Consider the following 12229-nt stretch of genomic DNA (forward strand, 5'->3'; position numbering starts at 1 on the left):
GGATCACGCCCACAATGGTCTGGGATACGCCCACCTCTCCTTCAAAAGGTTAGGCTTTTTCAGCATGCACATAATTACCAACACTTGAGAACTGCTGGCAGGGACAATTTTCCAAATGAGCCAGGAGCCTGGGGACCACCACAACCACCTACCATTCTGGTGAATTTTAGGGGATTTAAAAATATTTCTATCTCAATTATCAGAGTCCCCAGACTGACACTCAGCTCAGGTCTGCTTTCCTGTCAGGCCCCAAATCCACTAAATCTTTATCCTCTGCCTCATGTATTGCCTTCACCTTTGTATCCCTACCTGATGTTTCATCACAATGATACAATATTGTAAAGGTATACAAGGGCAACAAAGCCTTCCATCAATGCAGTAAAACGACATGTAAAAACCGGTGAGGGGGAAAACCCAAAAGGTATGACATCTGGATAAACATCCTAAAATGTCAGTCCTTATTCAAACCTGGAGAGGCTCCAGAACTCTCCCACATAAAGCCACACTCTGACTCCTCCTGCTTAAAACTACCTATCCCTAGAGGGCCCTGACTCTCCTCCTACCTAGGGGATAAGCTTAGTGGCTTGCTACTCCATCCACTACAGACTGTGGCCTGCTCATTCCTTCATGTTGCACTTTGCCCCTCTTCTCTACTCTAGTTCTAAGCTTCCTCCCTTCCACTTCCTCCCTGTGATCACCCACTTCCCCTTCTACTACTTTTGATGGGTCTTCCTTGGTCCCACCCTCATTGTAGGATTTCTCCATCCTTTGCCTCTTTCCCTTTGACCCATCCTCTTTGTTCTCATCCTCTTCCTCCTCAGTATGGGGTTCACTCTCCTTCCTCCTGAGGAGAGCTGAGTTGAAGCTACTGCTGGTAGCTACCTCCCCTCTGAAAAGCCTAAAGCAGGAGTATTGCTAAATAAGGCAGTGAGTGCACGGACAAAGAACACAAATTCAGAGAATTGTGAAATTCCTTGGTACTCCTCTACCCATTACTGTGCTCTAGGGCAGGAATGTTTTTCTGTCCAGAATAATCTCTTCACCTTTCCCGCATAGTTATGATGTAGTTATGATGGCAGACACCCGCCTACCATTCTCCTTCCCAGTCTTACTAGCAGCATGAGATGTGCTGTGTCCTTCTCTCAGCTGTAACTCATTTCATTTTGGTGCCATGGAGAGCTGAGGAAGAACAGGCCTCAACAGATTCTGTGTTCGGCACTTGACTATGCCCAGGGCCAGTCCAGCTCCAAACTACTCCCAGATATGCAGAAGGAGCTTCTCTGCCCCAGTCAGCTTTGCAGTGCCAGGGAAATGACTCCCGTATCTAGCCTGATACACATAAGCAAAGTTGACAGGTTTATGCGCCACACATCACCAATGAGTCCATCATATATCATGTGTTTTTTCTCTCTCACCTTTCGAGTCGTGCAGGCTCCATGGTTTGTGCTCCAGCATTACTGCACACTGGCCTCACTTGTCCTTTTCAGTTTTTGAGAGGTCTAATAATAAGATCCTGTACATTTACACATCTCTCTGAGGAGCTTGCTGGTAGGCACCCTAAAGTCAGAAAGCAGCATAAGATACATTCTTATGGACAAGAGCACTCATTTTCCTCAGTCTATTTATCCCTTTTTGCACACACAAAAAAAGTCCTCCTTTCACCTTAATAAATAAAAGAATTAATTAAAGCTGCTTTTGGAGCACCCTGACTATTCCTTTTATATAACCACCAAAAGGAAATGTGAACAGGATTGACCATATCATTTGTCTTTGTGATAGAAATGCAAAGTCACAGATTTGTAGTGAGTTATGTGCACATCATAATAAAAGGGCAGCAAGAAGCCCTTTTCCAGCCAGTGCAATTTATTTACCTCTTTTCAAAATCAGCTCCTTATTGTGTGCCTACAAATCTGCATGCTCTGAATATGCATTCAGAGGGAGAGAAAACAGGATAACTTTGAAAGGCTATTACGTGGGAAATTGAAAAAAGTCCTTTATAATTACTTAGAAGTTCTGTGAAATTAGACAGTATATTTTTATGCATTTCAATCAAGACTAAAAATGCACTCAGCTGATGGCCATAGAAATAGAAAACAAGCATATGATTATAGTTCAATGAATGTTTGCTGCGTGTTTGTAACAATATTACTATAACATTCCAGTGCATTTCAGTCGTCCTCCAGCTAATTGTCGCTGCCTTATTGATCTACGAAGGGTCAACGAATATAGAATATGATGATCCTGAGTGCAGACTTAGTGACAGGTGAGCAACAGTCAAGGGGCACATAGAGCCCTTGATCCACATATGCAGTGATACGAGTTCTTCAGGTGGAACATGGGTTGGATATGAGGTGAAGGGAAGTGAGACAGTTGAGCTTGGGATGCTAACGATCTGGGTTCAGTTCCCTGTTCTGCCACAGACTTCATGTGTGACCTTGGGCAAGTCAACTAGTCTCTCGGGTCCTTTGTTCCCCAGCTCTTTGGGGATGAGCACTGTCCAACAGGCTGTGAGATTAAATACATTAAAATTGTGACATGCTCAGAAACTACAGCAATGAGGACTACATAAGTACCTAAGATAGATGTCAATTCATTAAAGACACCGCTGAGTAGTTTGGGCCCAAAACTTGACCTGCCTGTAATGTTAGTGTTGCAGATCATCTGATAGAGTCTAAATGTATATTTAAAATAAATAAATAATCCATTCTTCTTCTATAGGGAAATTCAGAAATAATCACCCAACCTTTTCAGTTACGTGACCTGAGCAATCCCACCTCCTCTGCCCCAGCATCCAGACATCAGGAGTTCCAGCTGGACATGCCACATTGGTTTGCCTCACAGCCTTGCTGCAGCCCATGGCTTCAGCATTCCTAAATGTCTCTGTGATTCAAGGCCCCAACTTGATTCCACTGAAAATCAATAACAAAATTCCTGTGGACTTGAACAGGAGCAGGCTTCGGCTCTAAGGCCTCTTCCTGCAAAGGGAATGAAGTGCAGCTTCCTTCGCAGGACTCGGGGCCTTAATCATTGACCTAATCATTAAACATGGGTTTAAAAAGTCAGTGTTAGCTACATGGATAAGGAGGAAATAGACTGTGCGAAAAATTGTTCTCTATGTTCTAGAGAGTCTTATCAAAGAATAAAAAGCAAGACACAATAATTTTTAAGCCGACATGCTAGTATCCCTTTAAGATGTGCCAAACCATAACCAACTGGTACATAAGGGATGAATCACAGTGATGTCCAGCTGGGTAAACAACAGACTCATTGCTCTTCATGCTGCTCTCACAGTTATGATTTTCTTTCCTCTCTGTAAAGTCTTAAGTACCCAATCTGACTTGGTTTAAATTTCCAACCATTATGTTTAATAGTTTGTACAGTGCCAGAGATTTACATGGTACTTTGCCCATGTACACTAAGACACTGTCCCTGCTCCAAAGAATTTACAGCTAAGGAGACACAAAGATCAGAAATGAGACATCAGTTCAAAGGAAGGAACAGAGAAATTGTTGCTGAGGATAAAGTGACATGGAAGAAGTGGATCTTAAGGTTGCATTCAGAGGAGATGGATATGGAAAGAAAGTGGGAGACTGTGTCATCCACTGAGGGTGGCATGAATGAAGGTGTGAAGCCAAGAAGGGAGGTGAAGGGAACAGTAAGGAGCGGGGATGGGTAGAGAACATGAAATGGACCAGAAGGAGATGAGATTTTGTATAGCCATAAAAGTGGGGACAAAGAGCTTGAATTTTACACAGTAGCAGAGGGGATCCGAGGAGAGGTTGCGTGGTTGGAAGGCCTGAAAGGTTTTAGCAGTAGTGTTTTTTCATATAAAGGAGAAGGGAAGAAGCAAGAAGGACATAGAGGAAAAGGTTACAATAGTCAAAACAAGAAATGGCCATAGCATGTACGGGGCTTTAGCTGAGTAGATAGTTAGGAAGGGTGGGTTTGGGGTTTAAAGAGAAAGATGCACTCAGGTTTATTAAGAGAAGTGGAGTTGTCAATGGGGATAGAGAAGAAACTAGTGGAGAGGATTTAGGAGGAAAGACAAGGAGTTCAGTTTCAGAGGTAATGAGTTTGTTATGACAGCTAGACACCCAAAAGAGGCAGCTAGATCTACAAGATAGAGGAAGGGAGAAAAACATCTTCCTGTTCCTGGGAAAGAGGAAGTATTTCTGGGTCTGTACATAGATCACCAGTGCACTGTATGCAACTTCGTAAGGTGATGAGCACAAGAGAGCTAGTGTAGACTGATCATTGGAAGAACTCCTAGAGTTGGTTGTTCCCAGTTCTTGTGATGCCACAAGCCTGAATATTTCTGATACATCCTGTTGCAGCGCTTCTCAAACGGGGGTCTGCAGACCCCTGGAGGTCCCGAAGCATACTCCAGGGGGTCTGCAGGCCCTGTGAGAAACTCCTCCTGCTCCCAGCACACTGGGGAACAGGCTTCCTACCTGCCCTGGCTCCGCACCACTCCCAGAAACAGCCGGCAAGTCCTTACAGCCCCGGGGAGTGGGGGCAGGGGGTCTCCACGCCCTGCCTCTGCCCTGAGCAGTGACTTCGCAGCTCTCATTGGCCAGGAACTGCACCCAATGGGAGCTGCAGGGGTGGTGCCTGCAGACAGGGGCACCATGCAGAGACATCCTGTTCCACCCCTCCACCCCCCACGCCTCCTGCCTAGGAGCCACTGCCAGAGGGATGTGCCGGTCGCTTTGGGAGCCACCCGAGGTAAGCGCCATCTCCCTCACCCCTTTCTGCACCCTAAACTCCTGCTCCAGCCCAAAGCCCACACCCAAACTCCCTCTGAGAGTCCGCACCCAAACTCCCTCCCAGAGCCCGCACCCCTCAACCCCTCCTGCACTCAAACTCCCCCACAGAGCCCGCACCCCCTTCCTGCACCCAAACCCCCTCCCAGAGCACACACCCTGCACCCCTTCCTGCACCCAAACCCCCTCCCAGAGCATGCACTCCCTCAAGCACCCCAACCCCCTGCCCCAGCCTGATGGAAGTGGGGGAGGGGAGCCGGGGCTTTCGAGAAGGGGCAGGGGCGTCCCCTCAGGGAACAGGCGGAGCAAGAGCTAAGCAGGGGGCCTTGGGGGTCCCTGAAAATTTTTAAATCAAAGTGGGGTTCCTTGGGTTGCTCAAGTTTGAAAACCACTGTCCTATTGTATTATGCTGCACACCATTTTACACAGTGTTGGCTGGGAGGCTGTTTCACAGCCAATATAAGCAAATGTCGGATAGACTTCAGAACAAAAATCTGTGTAAAATTTAATAATGTACATAGAAACAATCAGGTATCATCACACTACCAAATTCAATCCCCATCAAATTTTAACAGTAATAGGAAGAGGGTGTGTGTTATGCAATAATGGAATTATAAAAAAACCCATAATCATAGACTCACGTGGAGTCACCAGGGACTGTTTGGATTATGCTTTCTATAGTGGGGATGATAAAATGTGGATCTGAATTTATGAAAATATTGTGCAATTCAGTTATCAGCTAGAATTTGTGGTTTTGATTTAACTGGGAATTTATCTAAACAGCTCCATCTATTTATATCAAAAGTGTTGTATCAATAAATATTGTAGTAAACAGTTGGTTAATATTAATAACAATATTGTCACCTAGTAAGAGAGTGAGACAAATCACATACTGTTGTTTTGAAAAACACAAGCCCCTTCAAAATGGCTCTCTCATTTCAGGAAAAAAAATCATACACACCTCCATTCAACTGTCAAGTGTTCTGTATCGTAATGTACTGCAATCACAGGGCAAAAACATTCTTTCCCCGTTTCTCAACACTGGCACAAGTCAGATACTGAAATGATGATAATTCATGACTACAACCAGCCTGCTTTTGGTTTATTTTCACTGTCTGGTATTTAACTGAATTTACAGAAGTCTGATGAATCTAACTAATCATTAAAATGTGTAATAACAATAACAAAAATGCATGGTTTGAGTGATGATGAAGAAAAATAAGTTGAATTTCTAACTCACAGTGAAGCAGTTGTGAATAATCTGGTTAGACAGTTTTAGCAATTCGTCATTTATTCATTAACTTATACTGTAACATTCTCTTTACTTATTTTTTAGCATAATGGCAAAGTACAAATGCACAGAACGCAAGCATAATGCTATCTAAAAGGTAGCTTTAGGACAGATGGTATCCTAAATTTGTAAGAAGGCCTTTCTATAATTAACAGTTGGACTCATTACATCAAAAAACATTCACTCATGTAGTGTGCTTTTGCATATTATCAGTAATATACTAAAACCCATCAATTACATTGCTGTATTTGTAAAAACACAGAGATCTGACATATTTAAAGAGTAAAATACAAGTCATTAGCTGCAATTTTAATTTAACAAGTCTAATTTTATAAATGAGTGAATTTTTCCCAGGCTATCATTTCTAATTATGCATTTACATAAATTCATGATACGTGACTGATGAAATATAATACCAAAGGCAATTTTCTGTCTGTGTGGAGCACTGAGGAAAAACTTTGTTCACAGTACAATTTAATAACATATGAAATTATAATCCCAGCATTTGTTCAATGTGTTTATAAGTGGATCAGTGTCAAAAGTGCAGCTCTTTTTACACACTGAAACCGCCAGCTAAGTGCAGTCAGGTGAACGTTTTGGTCTCATCTTAACTTCAGCCATGAGACAACAGTTTGGAAAATCATCAACTGTTACATAAGAAAAGGTCAAGAATAAAAGTGCCGAAAAGCCTGAATTCATTGTTGCTGAATGTGAAGGTCAATCCAAGTGCAGCCAAAAACAAAAAAAGCTTTGGGGAAAAAAAGAAATAAGAATTATTTTTTTAAGGTAGAGATATTTAGGGGTGTGGGGGAAATCTATCCACTTTGGTAATACTCTATGGACTGCATTCTGCTTTCATTAAAATTTAGAGGTGGATCAGACCCTCCAGGGATACTACGCAGTACTAGAGTCACAATTCCACAATACTCACAAGAGGAAAACTAGCTGAAGTAAACCACAGGCTACTACTTTGGGTCTTTCACACTGCACCATTACATGCACTGCCTTCTTTGGATTGCTGTCTTCTGATTGTTGCCCAGGATGTTTTAAACTACCCCTAGCAGCGCCAGAATTTGCCCAAAAGTGAACTGCTGTTGGGCTCCCACTTAATACGATATTGTTTTTCCCCCATGAACACCAGTGGGGCAGCTGAGGCTACACTGGTTCCAGGCAGTTGCTGAGCCTGCTTGGTAACCAGCAATAACTACAGCTGGTTTAAATTTTCCAGACAATTTTTCTTCTTGAGAAATTGCCCTTTTTTCTAAAATGAACACATTTCACATAAAACGGTTGACTTTTCTCATCATTTTTCATTGTTTCTTGCAGTGTTTTTTAAATCAAAATTATACTAATTTTTTACTGAAAAGTTTTTAATCACCATTTTTTGTTTGCTAAGAAACCCGCATTGTGATAAACAAAAAAAAGTCAAACAGGTTCAATCTGGAAAAGAATGGGGCAACATTTGCCTCCCCACCACCACCAGAAAAACCCCCCATGAAATCCTGCAAAATGAAAACAAGTTCAAAATTATGGTTTTATTATTATTACTGTTATTAACAACATGCTTTACCACCATTCTCTCTTCTGGGTAACTCTGAGTGCTTATAGGTGTGTTCCCAGCTCTGTTCTCTGCTCATATGCAAAAACACAGATGACTCCAACATATCCCTTTTTCTCCCCACTGCTGCTCTCCCTTTATTAGACTTAAACAAGCAAACAAAAACCACTGTAGGTAAGATAGGGAGGGTTATGCATGGCAAGGCTGAGATTTCAAAGCCAGCTAGGGGATTTAGTCACTCTGAAATGAATGGGAGTTGTGTGGCTAAATCCCCTAGTTGATTTGAAAATCTCTACCACAGAGTTGACATCAATAGTACAGTGTGCAGTTCAGCAAGAAAATATTCTAGGGCCCTGTAACAGGGTGTACAGACTCAGGAGCTAACTCAGCGCCCTGTCACTCAAATCCCCATCAATTTATATCAATTGGGCACTGACTGAAAGACAGGCAGTTGGCAGAGGAGGCCAATTAACTGAGTGGAGATACAGCTGAGGGGCTGATCGGGTGGAAGTGTTGCCAGCAGCTGGAGCTATAGAAGCAAACAGGAAGCAGTGATGCTGGAACAATGTTATAGGGGGGGTGCTGATGATGGAAATCCTGTATTTGGGGTTTGTTGTTATGACTTCAAGCCAGGGGGAGCAGCAGCACCCCTAGTACTCCAATTTCCTGCACTATAGCCAGGAAGGAAGTGCTGGGAGGAGAGTTGGGAGCCTGAAGCGAGGCAAAAGCTGGACTAGCTGTTGTGATTGTACCCTTCCCTAGCAGTAAGGGGAGTAGCTGGCTCTTGACTATCGTATATAATAAAGCCTGGTGGTGGTCTGTGGTTAAGACCTGAAAGGACTCTCAGGGGACCACCCTGTGACAGGTCCTATCATGCTTTGTCCAGAGCACAGGTTGGGGTGGAAGGGGAATTTAGAGGGCAGTTCCTAGAGGCACAGTCTAGCAGACTGCCTCTCGTGGGGCAGGATGAAGTGCTCTCCAGTTATTCCACCTTCTTGCTGGCGATGTAGCACCCCTGTGCTGTCCACGACCCAGTGCTGAAAAAGAAAAGACCATGCAACACCTTGGCCCTGTGAGCTATTGATGGCCCCAACTGTGCCCATCCTTTGAAGTACAAGGAATGATTCTATTGCTGCTCCCTGTGCAGGCAAGCAAAGACCCATGTGATGCCTCACCCCATTTGCAATAGCCACATCTGGCTAGTCCAAGGCCTAAAGCCCAGTTAAAAGGGGCCTTGTCACTACTATGCAATACAGATAGTTAATCAGAAAAGTGCCACATAGTTAAGGCTTAGATTTAGTCATGGGTATTTTTAGTAAAATTCATGGACAGGTCACGGGCAATAAACAAAAATTCACAGCCCTGTGACCTGTCCCTGACTTGTACTGTATACCCTGGCTAAATCTTGGGTGTTCTGCAGGGACACCGCTCCGGGGCACCCATTAGTGCTCTGGGGAGAGGGGCACCGCTCCAGGGCACCTGCTGGGGCTCGGGGAGGGGAGCCCAGAACAGCATGGGTCCGCTGCCACCGTTGCTGCGGGTGCAGGGCAGCCTGGGACCACTACTGCTGCTGGGGGGGCCAGTGCAGCTGGCCCCAGGGCCACCCAAGCTGCCAGGCAGCCCTGGGGTCAGGCACCCCAGCAGGCTACAGAAGTCACAGAGGTCATGAAGAGTCATGGAATTCGTGACTTACGTGACCTCCGTGATAGACTCTCAGTCTTACACATAATCTTTCACGAATAGAAATATTCTAAGGCATAATATACTGAGCTTCCACAGAAACTGGTAGAAGGTCAATGTGCTGAGTACAGAACTTGAATGCATCCGCAGCTGTAACACAAATATTCATTTTAGTCAGAAATCTCTGATCAATGTTCTATTTTGATTTCTTCTTGTAGAGTTCACCTGCTGAATAACATTGACTGGGTTCAGGTTTCAGAGTGGTAGCTGTGTTAGTCTGTATCAGCAAAAATAACAAGGAGTCCTTGTGGCACCTTAGAGACAGGGTAGAAAATACTGATCACAGACAAACCTGGACAGTCCAGTTAAGTGCAAGAAACTTCTCGAACATATGGAAAGAAGAATTAATTGAAAACCAGATGATACATTTTCTATCTGTCTAATCTGAAAGCTCCCCTCGATACTGTAATATCTAGTCAATTGTTGAAGCACAAATCTCCTAGTCGAAACATATTGGTTATAGTTGAAGTTTTGGCGATTCCAATTTTTGTATGCTGAAAGCATCAAGAAAGTCAGGCCAGAAAACATCTGTCAGAAGCTAACCAACTGATTTTTTTCCCATCTTGTTTTCATATTAATGCTGATGGGGGAAAGCTGCCATTTCCCCAAATAGGGGCACATGACTGTGACCCCCCCTTCAACTTATGTCTCTTCTTTGTTCCTGTTAGTGTCTTGCCAGCTGTTCACCTGGCCTAGTCTGATGGCAAAATACCTCACTAGGAGAGGACATCTCTACTTATGCCCTTTGACCAAGACTGACTGAGTTGTTTAAGTCCCATAAAAGCTTTATCCTTCAGCATCTCTCCTTCAAGGTTGCAGGGGTCTTTTCTCCTTTGGAAGGAGCAACTAGACAACCAAAGAATTCCTTCAAATGAGGTTTATTAAAAACATAAAAACCCGATTTAAAATTAAAGAAAGTTTGCTTTTCATGACTAGATTTAAGATAAGGCATTCTCAGTTTAGTTACAGAAAGAAAGAGAGAACATTACCTCTTCAAAGAGCAGGTCCTGCTGACCTCTCCTGCCTTGTGTCTGGGGTCCTTGTGTCTCCTGCCAGAGTTCTAGTCCAGAGACCGAGAAACCCCTCTTTTACTAAGAGCTCTTTTATTATGTGGTTTAATATAGAGAATTGGTGAAGTCAGTTCCTAGCAAAAGATAACACAAAATATGAACTGGAAACTTAAAATAAAATTAAGTATTCTCAGATATGGGCCAGCCCATATGTGGTTTGCCTAACCGTCCTTTTGCGCCTAATGTCATTTATGGTATATGTAAAATCTGCAAAACTTTCTGGTTGTGCCTGAAACTTCTTTTTCCTTAGTCTTTCTCCTTTCCTTTACCAATTAACATTCATACTGAGAAGTGGGACTACTGCATGTTTTCTTACTGCACTGCTCCAAGGAAGCCACCAGCTATGACTGGAGCTATATCAGTTAATCAAACTCCCTCCAGCCTTAACAGTAGCTTCTTCTCTTGCCATCTCACTCACCCCCTTGAGATATTACAAGAACAACATCTCTAATTAACACATCATGAACCAAATACTCAGCTGTGAGGTTTGTTGCATATTCAAATCCCAATGTAGCTAGCGGTTACAATAAGCTGCACTCATTCACATTATTAACTCCCCCTCCTCTGCACCACTCAAATTGCATTTATGAAGGTATTTACAACATAGAATCTAACCAAACATTTAAAGAACAATAAACAATGCAACAATAAACATTGTAGAGAGCTACTCTGCTTTAACACTGAAAAATTTATAACAAAATACTTCAACTGTGGTTTGGAAAACAAAGACAAACATGTGACAGGTTTCCCCCCGGGGTCCCACCTGAAACTGGGGTACCACTGAGCCCTCTGACCCACCAGCCTGGGATCCCTCTCACACTGTGCTGCTGTGACAAGCTGCAGATCCATTCCCAGTCTTACACTTCCTCAGCATACACACAGGTAGGGACACACCAGCTGCAGTTACATGCAGGCTCTCTGATCAGCTGCTGCATGAACCAACAATAGAGAGGCTACAGACAAAATAACACTAGCTTCCCAGCCTAGGACCCTTCCCATGGAGTATAAACCCAAAATTATACCATCTTCCACTGCCCAGGGAACTGTACAGCATAAGCTCATAGAGTTCACCTTTCCTTCAGTGTGGAGAGGAAATGCAACAGCCCCCCAAGGTGAGGCTCCCAAGAACTTCACTCCAAACTTACTGGTTTAGATTAAAACAAAAAATAAGTTTATTAATTACAAAAAGATAGATTTTAAGTAATTATAAGTGATAGCAGACAGATCAAAGCAGATTTCCTGGTAAATAAAAATGCAAACTAAGCTTAACATACTAGAAAGATAGGATTTGAATTAGCAGTTTCTCACCTTGAGAGATGGTGCAAGCAGGCTGCAGATTCTTAAGGGACAAGCTGCTCTGGCTTTCCAGCTTGGAATCCCCAGGTCTTTCATCCACAGACTAGAAATCCCTTTAGCCTGGGTCCAGCACTTCCCCCAGTTCAGTCTTTGTTCCTCAGGTGTTTCCAGGAGTTTTCTTGTGTGAGGGGTGAAGAACAGCAGATGATGTCATTCCCTGCCTTATATAGCTTTAGCATATGGCGGGAATCCTTTGGTCCCAAACCCAGTTTGTAGGAAAACACTGATATCCCAAGATGGAGTCCAGCGTCATGTGGCCTGGTCACAGGCCCTGGCATACCTGGCTGAGTCGTAGCAGTCATTACTTACAGGCTGTCTGGAACCTTTACAAGAAGGCTCACCAGGTGATGGATAAGCTTCTCCTAAGACCTATTGTTTTCCCTAATGGCTCATTACCCTGAATAGGCCCTTCCCCACCCACTATCTAGCCTGACAATATCTTGCCTAGTGG

This window comes from Lepidochelys olivacea, assembly GCF_965140295.1.
Source record: "Lepidochelys olivacea isolate rLepOli2 genome assembly, chromosome: 12".
NCBI lineage: Eukaryota > Metazoa > Chordata > Testudines > Cheloniidae > Lepidochelys > Lepidochelys olivacea.